Source organism: Panthera onca, chromosome D4 (genome assembly GCF_046562875.1).
Source record: "Panthera onca isolate mPanOnc1 chromosome D4, mPanOnc1 haplotype 2, whole genome shotgun sequence".
In the NCBI taxonomy this organism is placed as follows: Eukaryota; Metazoa; Chordata; class Mammalia; order Carnivora; family Felidae; genus Panthera; species Panthera onca.
Genome location: NC_138351.1, coordinates 55848223 through 55866828, shown reverse-complemented (window position 1 = coordinate 55866828; position 18606 = coordinate 55848223). Strand labels below are relative to the sequence as shown.

At 39.7% G+C, this 18606-nt stretch overlaps 1 long non-coding RNA gene across 1 annotated transcript in view; it reads left to right on the top strand.

Moving 5' to 3' along the window:
- The first annotated feature begins 279 nt into the window (after positions 1 to 279).
- The window catches only part of LOC132675473 (uncharacterized), a 137978-nt gene continuing 119651 nt past the window's right edge, over positions 280 to 18606 (top strand). Inside the window, exon 1 of the long non-coding RNA XR_013551585.1 lies at positions 280 to 425. This is a non-coding gene — a long non-coding RNA (uncharacterized LOC132675473). The remainder of the gene's footprint in view (positions 426 to 18606) is intronic.

Below are 18606 nucleotides of genomic sequence, written 5' to 3'. Positions count from 1 at the left end.
AAGATGAAGTATGATGACCAAAGGAAAGGGAAAATGGACTTATGGTGGTAATATATAACTTTCATAGAGTTATTAAAAATTAACAATAAGTTTGGCTGAGTTTGCTCGTTAGCCAAAGCAAAACTGGAAATCAAGCCAGTGATGGAACCAGCATCAGAACGCCACCTTAGACCGGTTTGTTTTTTGTTCCACTTAAAAATTGTTTTTTATTGAATTTATTTCTTTAGGTTTTAAAATATTTTTTGTTTGGCATTCTCTTTCTTCTCTCCATTGGTTCAGTCTGTGGGGATGGCCTTTGTGAGGAGAGTGAGATCTGCTCCATGTGTCTAGCTGACTATAGGAAATGTCTACTTCCTGTAGATGCCTGGATGATGATTACCCTTCTAATCTGCTTGGTCTCTACTGCCTCTGCCTTGACCATTCTGGTAAGAATCAACCAACATTTCATGACAAGTTTTCCTTGGTTATTTGCTCTTTATGTCTATTATTCTCTGTCAGGATTTGATATCTATCTTCTCAGAGTTCCCTATTGTCAAGAGTCTTTGAAGTTATATAATCCATCCCCATTACCTAAAAATGAGGAAACTGAGATCCAGGTATGTTAAGTGTCTTGCCCAAGGCCATGTAGCAGCAACTAACCTTTACTGACTGTCTACATATGTCTTATTTCTCACAGCAAACCCTGATAAGTAACTATGATCCTTTTTTACGGATGAAGAAAATGAAGCACAAAAGGTGAAGTGCTTTGCCCAAGGTCACAAGAGTAATCAAGGGAGCTAGGATTTGAACCCAGTCTGTCTAGTTTCCAAGTTTATTTCTTTGTACAACCTCCCACCCAGGGTTGCCTCTTAAGATGATGACAGAGCTTGCATTGAATCCAGTTCTCTGTGAGTCTCATGCTCTTTCTGTCACATTTTAGAGAAGACAGTATTGGACCTTAAATTCCCCTTAGGCTGAAGAGGTGTGCAAGACTAGTCTTGGAATTTGGAAAGGTCTGCACTGAACTTGAATATCACTGAGCTTGATTATCACTGTCTGGCCCTGTTTTTTGGGGATTGTTTCTTTGGCCAATGGAATCAGTCTTTACAGAAATTTCTGTTTTTCAAATGGAGTCTTTGGTGGCCTAAAGCAAATGATTTATATGTATGGTTCTCAGCCATGCTATTAAGATGCACTGGTATGGGATAATGAGTCGTGAGGTGCCAGTAATTAATAATAGTTAAACTAATCTGAGACTGGTGCACCTAAGGATTGCAGAGTTGGCAGCTGGGGCTTCTTTGCCTCTCTCAGAGTCTCTGTGAAGGGACCAGGGCATGCAGTACATTCTGTATTGAGGGCATTATAGCTAAATGGTCCCAATACTATATCTGCCTCAAGCAGTGAACTTTAATGAGTATATCTTTCCACATTGTGTAGAGCACTGTACTTTCCTATTCTTATTTTACAAAAGGCAGAATATGTTTAATGGGAGAGAGCAGAGCAAGTGATGTTAAAAGGACAACACATACACACATCTATATCAATGATTGTCAGTTAATTGGTTACTTGAATCTTTGTTGACACTTGATATTATGCAGATAAGGGGATAATCGCCTCATGGTTCAGTCCAACATGGAATCCAATTCAATGGATTGGATTGGATAACAGATCAGCAAATAATAATTACAAACAAATCGAAGCATTCTTGTTTTTCCTGAAAATGCAGGGCTTCTTAAAAATCCTATTTTTTCCATTTCAAAGTATCTCCCCAACACTGTAGCTGCTCCAAAGTTTCTTTTCTCCCAGTATAAGCTACTGCCCAGGTCTTTACCCAGCTGAACCTGCATAAAGTTGCTTATCTCTTCATTCTCCCTTCTTTGTTCAGCTCTTCATTATATAGGTCAGTGTAGCTTTTTGGAAACTTTAATTTTCCTTCTCCCCCATTATCTTGGTTCTGTGCAATAAAGGTCTAGGAATGGATCAGGAAATTAAGGTAACTTTCCTCCTTACATGGGAGTGGGGGAGTGGTTTGGGGAAGACACTGGGGCTACTTCTGCATTTTATTTGTCCCCTGCCAAATCAACTTCACATGCATCCACTGTAGCAAATTTAACATCTCAAATTTTTACCAGCTCATGGTGAAATGTGTGGGCTCCTCCTGTCACTTGGTGTGTTATCTATAAAACTGACAACAAAACTATTATTAGGAAGTCTCAGTTACCCCCAAAACCTATATAGTATATTCTAAAAGTCAATGGTTTGGCATTTTCTATTGTTTTGGATTGTGGATGCTGATGTTTTCCTCCCTGGGATAGATAACAGAGCTTGTTGACATGGAGGCAAAGTGTGTATGGGGGTGTGTGTGACAGGAATAGTTCCTTGGAGCTTTAATAAGAGAATGGAAAGGAATTCACAAGATTGCTAAAGAATGATTATAGAGAAGTAGGGACAAATAGGAGGAAGAATAGCAATAGCTTTTGAAGGGCTAGAAAACAGAATAGTTTATTTTGAAGCCAGAAAATACAATCTGTCAAAATGAAAGATTGTGATAAATCTGAAATAAAGTCATGTGATATTTAAAAATTATATTGAATTCTCAATTTTTGTGTTCTCATTTATATGGCTTTTTAATTTAAATCCTTCTTAAATCCATTGTGATTGACTATGCTAATGGATACTGATGAAGTTTTGGGGTGATGGGGGATTTGTGGGGTCTGGAGCTGACGACCAAGAAAGAATTCTTAAAGACGTCTTTGGTGCAAAAAGGTGATTTTATTAAAGCATGGGGACAGGACCCAAAGGCAGGAAGAGCTGCACTGTAAGTGTGGGGGGTGACCGTTTTATGTCTGGGGAGATAAAGTCAAGAGGGAATTTGCAAAGAGACTTTCACATGCTAAAGACTTACTGGAGGCCTAGCTGTTGTCAAGCTAAGGTTGTTTTTCCCTCTAGCAAGGCATTAACATTGAGACAGCTAGGGAGTTCTTGGACTTGAGGCTATTGATGGGGTTGCCTTTTTCTGGTCAACTGGTGGAGACTCTTATCAGTTTAACCATTTGTTTTTTGTCCTTTCTTGTTTTTGGGTAGCCAGGAGTGTCCAAGGAATACCATACATGTCTCACCTGGGAGGGGGTGGGTGGGTGCTAGTTTGTATTTTGCCCTCGTACCATCATCTTATTGGTAGTCTTACTATTGCAAATGATGAATAATTAAGTATTGATTTTGTGCTGAATTTTACAGTTTTGATTAATTTTTACTGTAAAACATTTCAATCATATTTCAATTTTTTTTTAGTTGTTTAGGTATCTTTTCTTTTGAAAAGTGGTTTCAAAAGATGTTTTTGGATAAAAGTTGGAGAGTAGATTTCACTCACATCACACAAAGTTTGTAAACAGCCAGAATCAGGGTTTTCCCCCTATGTCTCTCATAACTCATGTTCACAAATGTGGATCAAAATTGGCTGACATTAGAGTAGTTAGGATCTTACTGCCTAGGTTCATGCCATTTGGTTCTGATAGTCTGGTGCCTCTGGTTCTTAGGCCAAACTCACAGGGGGTACCTGGAGATTACCATGATTTAGACAAAGAGGAGAGTTGGGCCAGTGAGTATTTAATTCACCTTCTGAGAAATGCTGACTGGTGGTTAAGATGAGCGAAAGATCACATTTATGTCACACTTCTAACTTTTGCAAGGACACTGTTGAAGGTTATAGATCTTGTTCTCTCTCTCTCTTTTTTTATAGTAACACACACAAAAAATAAAAAATAGAAAAAAAAACCCAGGAGAAATGGACAAAAGATAAAATCTCCCTTTGGAGGCTGATGAAAATTGTCAGATTAGATGGGCTCTTTGGGAATCATTACTTCTTATAATGCTCTGCAAATACCCAGAGAGCACAGGAAATCACATGTCAAGGTCACTCTGCTCAGCAGAAAATTTCCCTAATACCACATAATAATGAGCAAAACGAATGCAAATGAGGTTTTGACCACCAGCCCACCTCATTAGGACTATCTGTGCTCCAGCTCTACTTTTCCTACTTTTTCTGGGAGGTGTGTAGCCTTAGTTCAAAGGGCCCAGCACTTTTGACAATGATGGTTGGTGCTTTTCTGCTGAAATTCTTTTGGCTTAAGCAACCAGATTCAGGATTGGTGCCTCCAGGTTAGAGCTTCCCCTCTGTCCCTCGATCCACACCCCCACCCCAGTGGGTCTCCTCCCCCCGCCCTTCCCCAAAGGCAGATCAGATTTCCCCTTGGGATCATGGAAACCTGTTGTACCTAGAAAACCAAAACAGTGAGGGCTCTGACATTTCAGGCACAAATTCTGTCTTGATATTCAGAATGATCATGTCCCCAGTTATCTTTGGAAAGATAATCAGGCTCCTAGCTAAGATGGAAGAAAAATACTATCCCAGATTCATATGCAAAACAGAGTGATTGGAGTGCCTCTAAAAGATAAACTAGTTGAGTTTTTACCAAGGAAAGTCATTAGTCAGTATTTCCAGGTTATTTTACCCTATATTCTTATGGACAAGAAAGGGAACTCATATTCAGTAGGTGACTACTTTGTACCAGGTGCTGTGCTAGATGCTTCATGTATGCATTTTAACCCATAGCACAACCCTATCAGAGGGTGTCATGGGGTATCATTGTCCCCTTTTAGAAAGAAGAAACTGAGGCTCAGAAGTTGTCACTTGCTCAGGAACTTACAGTTGGAGTTGTGGAGTTGAAATTCTAACCACCTCTGACCTTAAAGCCTTATTCTCTCTTAAGAGGTTCTTTCTGGAAAAAAAATATAAATAAATAAATAAATAAATAAATAAATAAATAAATAAATAAATTTTAAAAAGTAAAAATTGTAAAATATACCATTGGTCACTTTGGTGCTGCCTGGTGTCCTTCCAGAGCTGTCTGTTTAGCTAGGAACTAACTCTTTAGGTAACAGTTGGAAACCTCACTGGAGTTATTGAAAGGGATGTTGGTTAATCAAATGTTTACTCTGTTGTAGAAGGTATTTGTGCATCTGATAAGGCAGTATGTGCCAGTAGTGGTTTGTGTATTGCCGATGAGAAATTAAAAACAAAAAAACAAAAAAAACACAAACTTTAACAGTTGTGTATTTATTTTAATGCATATTAGAAAAACAATAGCCAGAAGGCAGCTTGTGATTTCATAGATATTGTTTAGACATGGTTAAAGAAAATAAATAAGGTATTTTACAGAAATACATGAAGTAGGTAATAGTGGCCCCAGATAAAAAATTGTGATGGTAGCATGTGTCTGATGATGTTTGGGAATCATCACAATTAGGAATGACCAAATAATGTTAATGTTTCTCCCAACACTGAGGGACAGTGAGCCTAAGTAGCCTGTGGTCACTGTGTAATTACCCAGAGATTATGTTCTACAAAATAGAATCCCTAACTAGCTTTGTCTGCTGCCCAGCCCATTCTTGGGGCACCACATTCCACTGCCAGCTCATATGAAAGCAGGGAATTCAAATTAATTTGAGCCTTAGCCTATCCAAAATCTAATTATGCAGAAAAATGTAATACAACAAAAATGAAAGAAAAGGATTTTTAGATGGCCCAACATTTGGGATTCTGAGGATGATGGTTATTATAAATAACTGTATAAATGGCATCTGTTTGCCAAGAAACTGTACCTCTTTTTAATTCATTTTAGGCAGTGACAGAAAATTATTTGAACTCAGGTTCCAGTCCAGTCCCAGTTCCATCATCAACCAGGTGTGTGATCTTAGGGTGGGGGTGGGAGGCTTGTTTTTAAAGATACTTTCCCTCTCCAGAGCTTTGTGAACAACAGGTCATACCTATGCTTCAATGTGTTTTGATGACTTATTGGTTTTCAGAGAAGCCCTCTGATTTGAAAACAAATCAGGAACTCAGAGCTACATTTTGGGTAGCATCTGGGTAGGAGGCAGCTAAGAAATACTCAAGTTAGGATTGGGTTAGGCAGTAATGTTTAAATGATTTAGGAGACAGGAATATACGTTTACTGAACACTAAGTCTATTCAAGGCACTTTGTATCCTACCTCACTGAATCCTCAAAATCATTTTTATGGATAAGGAGATTGAGACTAATACAAATATTGAACGATTACATTGTATACCTGAAACTAATATAATGTCATGTCAGTTATATCTCAATTAAAAAAAAGAAGAAAGAATGGGGGGTGGGAGGGAGGGGAGAGTGGGTGATGGGTATTGAGGAGTGGACCTGTTGGGAAAAAAAACATTAAAAAATTTTAAAATAAAAAAAAAGAAAGAGAGAAAGAAAATTGAGACTCAGTTTAAGAAACTTGCATAAGGTCACCCATCTCCTAAATGGCAGACTTGAGACTGAATTCAAGTCTGATGGGTGGTAATCACTATGCTTTATTTCCTCTTAAGGTTTTAAATAGGCATGGGAGTGCAACCTGCAGATCTGGGTTCAGAATCCTGTAAGTTTAGTGCAGGGGACGAAAAGCAGTCAGCTGTGGAAGACCTTTTAAGCAGGCTGAACTCAACATTGGCAGAAAGGGGTGACTGATGAGGAAGAATAGATGGGTCATGTTTTTCCTGGTAGACTTGCTGGATTTAAGGGTCCATGGGCTCAGCACAGGCTTGGGGAACAAGTGCCTGTGCTCAGTCAAACTGGCACAGGTGGCAGCAGGAGAGCCTGGGGATCCAGGTATGATGTGACCAGACATCTGAGGTAAAGCCTAGATTGCAGATGGCAGAGTCTTGGGCCCAGAGGCCCCAGGGAGTCCACATCAGTCGAAGGCCTGCCCTGCTTGCTTCTTAGCAATTCTTAGGAGAATTCTGCATGTGGGAGTGATTGGGATCTAGAGACCCTGGTTTGGTCTGAATGGCTTTCTAACTGATTGGCTATGGAAGGTGGCTTCATTCTTTCTCTATTTCTGTCTCTTGGTTAAGAGCTCAGAATCCAAGTCACATGGACCCAGAGTAAATTTTTCACTAGTTGTGTGATCTTAGGCAAGTTACTTACTTGCTATCAGTTTTAGTCTATTCAACAGTAAAATGAGGATAATAATGGTGTCTCTTTATAGGGTTGTTATGCAGATTAAATGAGATAATATAGGTAAAGCACAGTGACTGGCTCAATAAATGTAATTATTGTTCTTATTACATGATAATACTTATGTGGGATTCAGTCTTTCCACTACCCAGTGACTTGGACTATGTATAGCCAGATATTTCATTTTAATCAACAGTACCATACCATTATTTGAGTTTAATCATATGTCAGTTTGAGTCTAAGTTCTTGTTCAGAATTCTTAAAGATTTGAGGAAATTATTATGATTATAAAATAGCCAAATCCCCCCATTCTCCTAATCCACTTGTTCTCCTCCTCTGGACCATCTCACAGTTCAGAAATGGACAAGGCCTCCATTGCTCTGGGCTATGTCTCATCTCTTAGAGGACAAAGGCCTCCCCTTGTGTCTCCACATACAAATTGCCCTGCAGGCCCCTTCTTGTTGCCTGCCTGAATTTCCAGGGAGCATGGAGGGTTATTCATAGTGGCTCTGACCATGTGCCTGAGGACATAGATATATTTTTAGTGTCTTCTCCCTAGAGTCTGGCTGAAAAGGTCATGCCTATCTTTTTATGCCTAATGTCAGCTTCTGAATAAACAGGGTGAACTCATTTCTGTTAAAAGGGCCCAAGCAATGTCAGGTTGTTGGTTCCCCCCAACCCATTTGGAATGTGATTTTGCTATTGACATGTAAGGAAAGTGCTTTGTAAACCCCAAAGCAGTTTATAGAAGTTCTTGTGAAGGAGGAGAGTGAGGGTGTCAAAGAGTGCCCTGGAGAGGAGGGGTTAGGTAAACTGAGGTAGCTACAGAGGGGCTGAACTAGGACCATTGAGAGATAAATATAGGGAGAGGTTTTGGGCAATGGCAAGATTTCCTTCTTTTTTATGGCGAAATAATAATCCAGTGTGTGTGTGGTGTGTGTGTGTGTACCAAATTTTCTTTATCCGTTCATCCATCAATGGACACTTAGGTTGTTTCCATATCTTAGATATTATAAATAATGCTACAATGAACATGGAGGTGCCAATATCTTTTTGAGTTAGTGTTTTTCATTTTCTTTGGATAAATACTGAGAAGCGGAATTCCTGGATTATAGAGTAGTTCTATTTTTAAATTTTTGAGGAACATCCAACTGTTTTCCATAGTGGCCATATCAATTTACATTTGCACCAATTTATGTTCCCACCAACAGTGCTCAAGTGTTTTCTTTTCTCCACATCCTTGCCAACACTTATTTCTTGGCTTTTTGATATGAGCTGTTCTGACTGGTATGAGGTGGTATCTCACTGTGGTTTTGATTTGTATTTTCCTGATGATTAGTGATGTTGAACATCTTTTCATGTACCTTTTGGACCATATGTATGCCTTTGGAAAACTATCTGTTCATATCTTCTGCCCATTTTTTTAGTTGGATTGTTTGTGTGTTTTTGCTATTGAGTTGTATGAGTTCTATTTATATTTTGGATATGTATGTCTTATCAGATACATGATTTGCAAATATTTTTTCTCATTAGTAGATTCCTCTTCATATTGTTGATGGTTTCCTTTGCTGTGTAGACCCATGTCTTTTTTTAATCAGGAATTTCATTTGTCTGCTATAATGGTTATGCAAAATAGGACTAGGGGTGCCTGGCTGGCTCAGTTGGTTAAGTATTCGACTTCAGCTCAGGTCATGATCTCACAGTTTGTGAGATTGAGCCCCACGTCTGGCTCCGTGCTGACAGCTCAGAGCCCTGAGCCTGCTTCAGATTCTGTGTCTCCCTCTCTCTCTGCCCCTCTCCTGCTCACACTCTGTCTCTCTCTCTCAAAAATAAATAAAGATAAAAAGAATTTTTTAAAAAAAGCAAAATAGGACTAAAATAAAATTATTTTCATCCTCCCCCCCAATTTCAATAATAGATTCATTTCACTGGATCTTAACCTGTCAGATTCCTTTTGGCATATTAGAAAACTGAGGGGTAATTAAGTGACTTGCCTACATTTTATAGGGGATGAGCAGCAGGGCCCAGACCTAAACCTTCTGGCTCCTGATATATTGCTCTTTCTGGTAAACCAGATTGCTCCTGCTGTGGGCATTAAGAAAGCTATGAAAACCAGGGTACTGAGCTGAGCAGAAGTAACATACAGCCAAGAAGGCAGCCTTTCCTCTCTGGTAAGGCGCTTGTATGTTGTAGATGCTCTACAGATTTTTCTTGAATTAAACAAAGTAATCCTGTCAGTGCCTGGCACCAAGTTAGTACTCCATAAATGGTTATTGAATGAAAGCAACACAACCTTTAACGGCTTAATGGAATTGACCATCAAAGTTCAGGACACATGAAAATGCCCATGGCTTATTTTCATATTTTCTACTCCTATAATTGTGGGTAGTTTCAACCCTGGGATGGTAGCAAGGCTTCCTGCATGCTCTGAGGACTCTGGTCTTAACCTCCATTCTGGGCTTGAATGAAGATGAATTTTTCTTTTCTTTTTTTTTTTTTTTAAATGTTTATTTTGAGAGAGAAAGAGAGAAAGGGAGAGAGAGTGTGAGTGGGTAGGGGCAGAGAGAGAGGGAGAGAGACAATCTCAAGCAGGCTCCATGCTGTCCTCACAGAGCCTGATGCAGGGCTTGATCTAATGAACTGTGAGATCATGACCTGAGCCAAAATCAAGAGTGAGATGCTCAACTGACGGAGGCACCCAGGCACCCTGAAGATGAATTTTTCTGAGGATGCTTCCTACAAACAAGGGTATTAAGCCCAATAAGAGCTCTGGTCATCCAGGTTGAGTCATTAGTAGACAACAAGCTGGCACTATCCCTGGCATGGGAGCCATGCAGTCTCCTTTTGTGATTAACCTACTGTAGCTTAGGGATGATCAGCAGAACTTCCAGTCCAGGGAGTGGCTAGACTCCAAACCCAGATCCTTGGAAGCTTCTAATTGGGCTCCACCTGTCAGGAGGTAATAGAGACTTACTGATATTTTTGAAGTGCAACTTTTTGATAAGGTAAATAGCATGTCAGAGCCCTCTCATTTTGCAGCCCAGTCTACAGCAGGGTTATGAAAGGTATTTATAGCTTTCATAACTATGCTCTTACTCCTTCCTTATTGCCAAATAATCCTCCTCTGATTTTGTCTGTGAATCACCCAGGACTTGGAGTCATTGTGATTGGCTATGAGAGGGGCTTCAGTCATCCTAAAGATTCCTAGATAGCTTGGGAGAAAATGATAGGATGTAAAAGAGCTGTTTTCTTCTATACACACACACACACACACACACACACACACACACTTCTTGGTTTGGGGACTTGGTGAAAGAAGTGTTAGTAGATGGAATGATATTTAGATTTTTATTTTGTGCCAGGAGTGCTAAGAAAAGATTACTGACATCAAGTGAACAGTTCTAGGAGTAGAGTGAGTGGTCACAGCTAGAAGCTCTACCAGCCTTTGAAGATGTAGAGACATTTACATCCCTGTATCTCTCAGTGAGGGAGACAAGATGCCAGGCACAGAATAGTTTTAAGGAGCCCTGATTTTGCAGTTAGGCTAATTCAGTTCAAATTATGCCTCTGTTGCTCATTAGGTGGATGACATCGAAATCCCGTAACTTTTGAGCTTTAGTTTTCACATTTGTTTTATAGGGCTGATGGTCTAAGTACTTCACTGGATTGTAGTACATTCTAAGTGTATAGATGGTGGCAACATTATTATGAATTCTAGTACTAACTAGCTGTGCAAACTTAAGCAAGTCTTAACTTGTTTGGGTCTCAGTTTCTATATTCAAAAGGCATTAGAGTAGATGATTCTTTATGTCAGTCAGTGTCCAGTCAGGAGATAGAAACCATGTCAGTTATTTTAACAGAGAAATTACTATAAGTAATTTTTAACCAGGTAGTAGAGAACTGGAAAAACAGTGAACACAGTGGTAGCAACTGCAGAAAGCAGCTATCACCCTTAAGGCTGGGGGAAGAGAGGGAAGAAGTTGAGACTGTTAAAACTTAGAAGGTTAGAGATAGAGACCATGCTTCTCAGTTCCAGTAGGTCCTGGTATTTCTGGGGAGGGGAGGGTGGTACAATGTGGCTGGTGCTGAGAAAATTGCAAACAGAATCTCTGTGCTATAGGAATAAGCTGCTGAGGACCTGCTGATCTAATGGGAAGCAGGCAGGAAGTCGTAGGCTAACCCTCCCTTTTTTAGGTCTTCCTCTAGCACACTGTCCCCCACAACCTCCGTTGGAAAAGCCTCACCAGAAGCAACTGGCAATAAAGAAGTGGGTGTGTGCAGGTCTCATCCCTAGCATCACAAAGCTGAATGTGAAAGGGTGGGCTTAGAGCTGAGAGGCATCAGCTTAATAACTGGTATAATCTTTTTTTTTAATTTTTAAAATGTTTTTATTTATTTTTGAGAGAGAGACAGAGTGAGTGGGAGAGGGGCAGAGAGAGAGAGGGAGACACAGAATCTGAAGCAGGCTCCAGGCACTGAGCCGTCAGCACAGAGCCCGACATAGGGCTCGAACTCACGAGCTGTGAGATCATGACCTGAGCCAAAGTTGGATGCTCAACCGACTGAAGCTACCCAGGCATCCCACTGGTATAATCTTAAGGTTCCTTCCAGGCTAGAGTCTGTGGGTCAGTCTGAAGCCCATGAAGAACTCTGTGGGTTCTTGGAGAGTCAACATGGTGTGGTAGAATGACAATGAGTTTTGTAGTTGTACAGATTTGGATTGGAAACCTATCTCTCTTACCAGCTATGGGATGTTGGGCAAGTTACTTGGAATTTCTCTGAGCCTTGTTTCCTCCTCTGTAAAATGATGATATCAAAACCTATCTCACAGGGTTATTGTGATAACTAATAAGAATAAGCCTGTAAAGTGCCAGGTGGGGGTAGCTATTATTATTACTAAGGATACTTGTTTAATGAGTGTTGGCTGATTGGTTTGTTCCCTTTGTTGGTTGCACAAACTGATGTCACTGTTTCGTTTCTTCCACTCAGATGTGGCTTGCTGGGCCATGATGGGGAGCCTGGGCAGTGGGTCAGTGGGGCCAAGGAATCCTATGGTACCTGGGACCCCAGGGACAACATTTGTGTACTTGTAGGAAGCAGTACTTCACCCAGACTGGGATTTAGTAAGCTGGTTCCTGAGGGTGTGTTCAGTGCCAGGCAGGGACATGTACCCATTATTGTGCTAAGCTTGAGCTACAGCCGGTAGGCTCCTTGGATGCTATTCAAGTCAGCGGCAACAACTTGGTTTCCTAGGCAATAACTGCAGACTAGGAGAATCATTTATAATCTTTTCTTTCCGTCATCATAGTTGATGTCCTCTTATTTTTTCTAGGTGAGCTCTTAGACTAGAAATAATAAATGTAGAATATTCATATTATTGATGCATTAATAACTAATATTTATTAAGGACCCACTTTGTGCCAACTATTGTGCAAGTCCCTTTATGTGCATTACCCCTAATCTTGAATCCTACAAGGTCATTTTTATTTCCCCAATGTTATCTACAAGGAAACTGAGGCACAGACTGGTAAATAAACTTGCCCAGGGCTTTCAAAAAGTATAAAGTGGAGCCAAAATTAAAACCTAAGTTTCTTGGATTCTTTTTTTTAAGTTTTTATTTATTTTTATTTTTTTTAATGTTTATTTCTTTATTTTGAGAAAGAGAGAGAGAGAGAGTATGTTCAGGGGGAGGAACAGAGAGGGAGAGAGTCCCAAGCAGGCTCCATGCTGAGCCCAATGCAGGGCTCCATCTCAACGAACCATGATATCATGACCTGAGCTGAAATCAAGAATCTGACACTTAACTGACTGAGCCACCCAAAGCGCCCTGAAGTTTGTTGAATTCTAAGCACATTCCTTTACTATTAAGCCAGACATTTCCTAGTGCTGGTTAAAAGTAGCACAAATTTAACTTAGAAAATATCTGGATTTCTGGGCCACATAGTGGTAGATTACTCAGTAGAGCCCCTAGTACACTTCCTTCCAACTTTCCATTGTAATAACAATTATAATGGTTTAATGGCATTTGATTAACAGCCCCTGATGCATCTTTACCCAGCTTCTCAAGAAAATACCTAAAAAACAAAAGGATGAATACTCAAAATGCAAATTCACAGTTTTTGGTATGATTTAAATCTGCTATAGAGACTATTTTATTTGGTCACTGTTCTACCAATTATTGCAGGAGGAAGTCTATTTAAAAATATTCTCTTACCCCCATACAAGGCAGTCAGGCTTTTATAGTGAAACCACCTAAAAAGTACCTCTCTGACAAATTTTTCCCTTAAGATTTCTAAGTAATTTTGAGATTGTCTGCTACAAGCATCACAGGCATTATGATTAAGTAGTACCATTTCTCAGAAAGCCCAGCACTTATCATAACCATCCTACCCATTTTAACAGGTCTCAGATAAGTGTAGTTAGCACGGGGTTAGCTAGATTCTGCTTGATGTGAAAAAAGCTTCTGAAAATACAGATTTCCAAAAGTTGTAGGAATAGTAAAGGTGGAGTGAGAAAAACCATTCATGGACTACCTTTGTTTCACCTTACATAAAAGGGCAGCGCTGCTTGCCTCAGAGAAAGGTGGAAGGTGCGTTGTTCTCCCATTGCCTGGTCCCTGTCTCAGAGGCCTCAGGGCCATGCTAACAAAACAATTTTCAGTTACCTTTGGAAAAATCAACAGATAAGAATATCCAGGGACATTAAAAAAATAGTAGCAATGGGGAGCAATTTTTGCTCTTGGGCGCCTGGGTGGCTCAGTTGGTTGGGTGTCCAACTTTGGCTCAGTCATGATCTTGCAGTCCATGAGTTCAAGCTCTGCAGCCTGGAGCCTGCTTCGGATTCTGTGTCTCCCTGTCTGTCTGACCCTCCCCTGCTCATGCTCTCTCTCTCTCTCAAAAATAAATAAACATTAAAAATTAAAAAAAAAAAAAGCCAAAGAAATTAAAACATGAACCTAGTGTGCTCCAGTGAAAATTGGGATAAAGATAAAATTTGAATTGGGATCACCAAATGAGTAGAGTATATCCCCCTATCAGTGACTCCAAATATTTTTAAATTATTCCACTGTATGGTGTGTAGAATATTTTAATACATGTCAATCTAATTGGATCTTCCCAGGAGGATCAAATGCATTAGATATTTTCATCTTTTAATGCAGACAAATCTATAAATATTTTCCTTTTGAGTTTATCCATTATTTTGTGAGTTTATCCCAAGCTTATAAACTCCTTTCTAAAAATTTATGTCACTTTGAGTTTTTATGATGGATTATTTAAAGTATCTAGAATTAATTTAGTAAATAGAATGAGGTGAGGCTATAATTTAATTTTTCTCATACAACTAGTTTATTATTCCAGTGCAACTTACTGAATAATTCCATCTTCCTTTACTGATAATTGAATGTTATACAGTCGTTGTCTGCTGTTAACAGATGGAATGGATTTCATCCTTTCATCCTATGGAATGGATTAGAAGCTTCAGCCTTGGGGAGTGAACCACTGTTTTTGAACCTCTGGCTCTTGGGTTAACGTTTCTCCATAGCTGTGGTTTTCAGGGCTATGGTTTTGCAGAGCTATGGTCTTTCCGTGGAGGTGCCTCTTCCATTGTCAGAAACTCTTAAGTTGGCAAATCTTCCTTATCCTGAATGCCAGTGGATCTTCCTGAAACTTCTACTCATTGGGTCTTATGCTGAATCTAATCCATCTTCGGCTGCCATGTCACCCAGTGGGTGCTTTCTATGTGTCATTTTTTTTTAAATTTTAATGTTTATTTGAGAGAGAGAGAGAGAGAGAGAGAGACAGAGACAGAGACAGAGACAGAACATGAGCAGGGGAGGGGCAGGCAGAGAGAGGGGACACAGAATCCAAAGCAGACTCTAGGCTCTGAGCGGTCAGTACAGAGCCCGACATGGGGCTTGAACTCACAAACTGTGAGATTATGACCTGAGCTGAAGTTGGATGCTTAACTGACGGAGCCACCCATGCATTCCTCTATGTGTCGTTTCTACTCCTTATGTCCAACTACTTACCTCATTTGATGAATAGACATTATTATTCAAGTTTGCAGAGGACTGGGATTCAGAGAGGTTTATCAACTTCCTTGAGATCACAGAGCCAGTAAGTGGCTCAGTCAGAATTTATGCTCTTTCCAACGAACTCAAAAGCCTATACTTTTACCACTACACCATGCTCCATGCTATTTTTTAAAAACATTTTTCTTTATGGTAGTAAAATATACACGGCATAAAATGTGCCATTTTAACCATTTGTAAGTGTAAAGCTCAGTGGTATTAAGTACATTTCAATTGTTGTGTAATCATCAGCTATTTTTTAAGCATTTAAAGACAGCAGGGGCATCCATGTCTATTCACAGTGGGCCACAAGATCATTAATTAAGGCAATGGCTTGGTGAATAGTTATTTGGACGTGACTCAAATGCTCATCCGCATTTTGGAACTTTATTTATATTTATTATCTTCTGTCAGGAATCATAGTTCCCAACTTCAGGAAATTAAACAAGAATATCTCACTATTATGTTGTTAATTACATTCAGCTTTAATTACAATTGCTAAGTGATCCCAGCCTACTAGTTTGACATCTGGGTATAGCAGGCATACCACAGCAGTGGCAGACAGGTAAATGAACTCATGTGGGTTACCTAATTGGACAAATTAGTGGTGCTAAAGACCTCAGATGGTCCACTTTGGCCACTGCAGCATGCTGGATTTCTGTGAAGGATGGGTATCAGGATTCCTCTAAGTTTTCTCTGACCAGGATGAACATCCTTGTTTTTACTTGTACAACACAGAGTCCAAAGCCCTTTCCTGAGTGTACCACTTTCCAGCCTGTTGACTAACATTTCTTTCCAAGTGTGGTTTCTGGAATGGAACCTATCACTTCTATCCTGATCCTGCCTGTGCAGAGCGGAACACACCTGCCTAACTCTGGACAACAGGTCTCCATCCATGCCACCTCCTCCCTGTTGGTGGCTTCATGTTGCTGGCTTATGTTAAGTTTATAGTTAGTTCAAATTCCAAACCTTCTTCGTATATATTATTGTGATACTAGACCTCCCTACCTATGTCCTTGTGAGTTGGCCTTTTGGACTCAAGGATAAGACTTTATTTTATCAAGGGTGGAAAATATGTGCAATGCCCATGCATGTGGATCTTGTTTACATCCAAGGCTCTTTTTTTTTTTTTTTTTTGACAGAGAGAGAGAAGGTGCATTCCACCCTGGCGGGGGAGAGGCAGAGGGAGGGGGAGAGAGAATCCTAAACAGGCTTTATGCCTAGCACAGAGCCCGATGTAGGGCTTAATCTCACCACCGTGAGTTCATGACCTGAGCCAAAATCAAGAATCAGATGTTTAACCAACTGAGCCACCTGAAGATCTTTTTATTAGCACTTTTCCCCCTGAACCTGATAGGCCTCAGAATTCAATTTATTTTTTCATGATTCTCAAAGGGTTTTTTGGGGTTTCCTGGGTTAGGAAAAGGAGAAGGACTCTTTTTGCCCCAGATAAGGTGAGTTCTTCCTCAGGCATCCTCTTTCTGGTCTCAGAATCCTTTGTGTTTAAAGACACCATTGTGTCTAAACCAAATGCTTCAGTTAGTAATTACTAATCATCTCTCAGAGTTGGTACACAGGTATGAACCTAATAGTCCTTCTTACTTTGTATGGATTCATATTATGTTGTATTTCATATTTAACCCATCATGGCAGATGATAAATCAGGGAACATTTAGGAATATAAGACTAAGGTGATGACCAATGTAATAGAGCTTGATAGAATTAATATCAGAAATGTGTAGAAGACTAGAACATTGATTGCAGCAAAACTATAATAGTATTTATTTATTTATTTATAAATTTCTATCCAAGTTAGCATATAGTACAATAATGATTTCAGGAGTAGAATCCAGTGATTCATCCCCTATGTATAACACCCAGTGCTCATCCCAGCAAGTGTCCTCTTTTTTTAAAATATTTTTTCTTTTTTTAAAATTTTTTTATAATTTACATCCAAATTAGTTAGCATATAGTGTAACAATGATTTCAGGAGTAGATTCCTCAGTGCCCCTTACCCATTTAGCCCATCCCCCCTCCACAACCCCTCCAGTAACCCTCAGTTTGTTCTCCATATTTATGAGTCTCTTCTGTTTTGTTCCCCTTCCTGTTTTTATATTATTTTTGTTTCCCTTCCCTGATGTTCATCTGTTTTGTCTCTTAAAGTCCTCATATGAGTGAAGTCATATGATTTTTGTCTTTCTCTGACTGACTAATTTCACTTAGCACAATACCCTCCAGTTCCATCCACGTAGTTGCAAATGGCAAGATTTCATTCTTTTTGATTGCCAAGTAATACTCCATTACACTTTGGAGAAGTGTCTTTTCATGTCTTTTGCCCATTTCTTCACTAGATTATTTGTTTTTTGGGTGTTGAGTTTGAGAAGTTCTTTGTAGATTCTGGATACTATCCCTTTATCTGATATGTCGTTTGCAAATATCTTCTCCCATTCTGTCGGTTGCCTTTTAGTTTTGTTGATTGTTTCCTTTGCTGTGCAGAAACTTTTTATATTGATGAGGTCCCAATAGTTCATTTTTGCTTTCGTTTCCCTTGCCTCCAGAGACGTGTTGAGTAAGAAGTTGCTGTGGCCAAGATCAAAGAGGTTTTTGCCTGCTTTCTCCGCAAGGATTTTGATGGCTTCCTGTCTTACATTTAGGTTTTTCATCCATTTTGAGTTTATTTTTGTGAATGGTGTAAGAAAGTGGTCCAGGTTCATTCTCCTGCATGTCGCTGTCCAGTTTTCCCAGCACCACTTGCTGAAGATACTGTCTTTATTCCATTGGATATTCTTTCCTGCTTTGTCAAAGATTAGTTGGCCATGTGTTTGTGGGTCCGTTTATGGATTCTCTATTGTGTTCCATTGATCTGAGTGTCTGTTCTTGTGCCAGTACCATACTATCTTGATGACTACAGCTTTGTAGTATAGCTTGAAGTCTGGGATTGTGATGCCTCCTGCTTTGGTTTTCTTTTTCTTTTTTCTTTTTTCTTTTTTTTTAACGTTTATTTATTTTTGAGACAGAGAGAGACAGAGCATGAACAGGGGAGGGTCAGAGAGAGGGAGACACAGAATCTGAAACAGGTTCCAGGCTCTGAGCTTTCAGCACAGAGCCCGACGCGGGGCTCGAACTCATGGACTGTGAGATCATGACCTGAGCCGAAGTTGGACGCTTGCTTAACCGACCAAGCCACCCAGGCACCCCTGGTTTTCTTTTTCAAGATTGCTTTGGCTATTCAGGGTCTTTTCTGGTTCCATACAGATCTTAGGATTATTTGTTCTAGCTCCATGAAGAATCCTGGTGTTACTTTGATAGGGATTGCATTGAATATGTAGATTGCTTTGGGTAGTATTGACATTTTAACAATATCTGTTCTTCGTATCCAGGAGCATGGAATCTTTTTCCATTTTTTTGTGTGTCTTCTTAAATTTCTTTCATAAGCTTTCTATAGTTTTCAGTGTCAGTAGATTTTTCACCTCTTTGGTTAGATTTATTCCTAGGTATTTAATGGTTTTTGGTGCAACTGT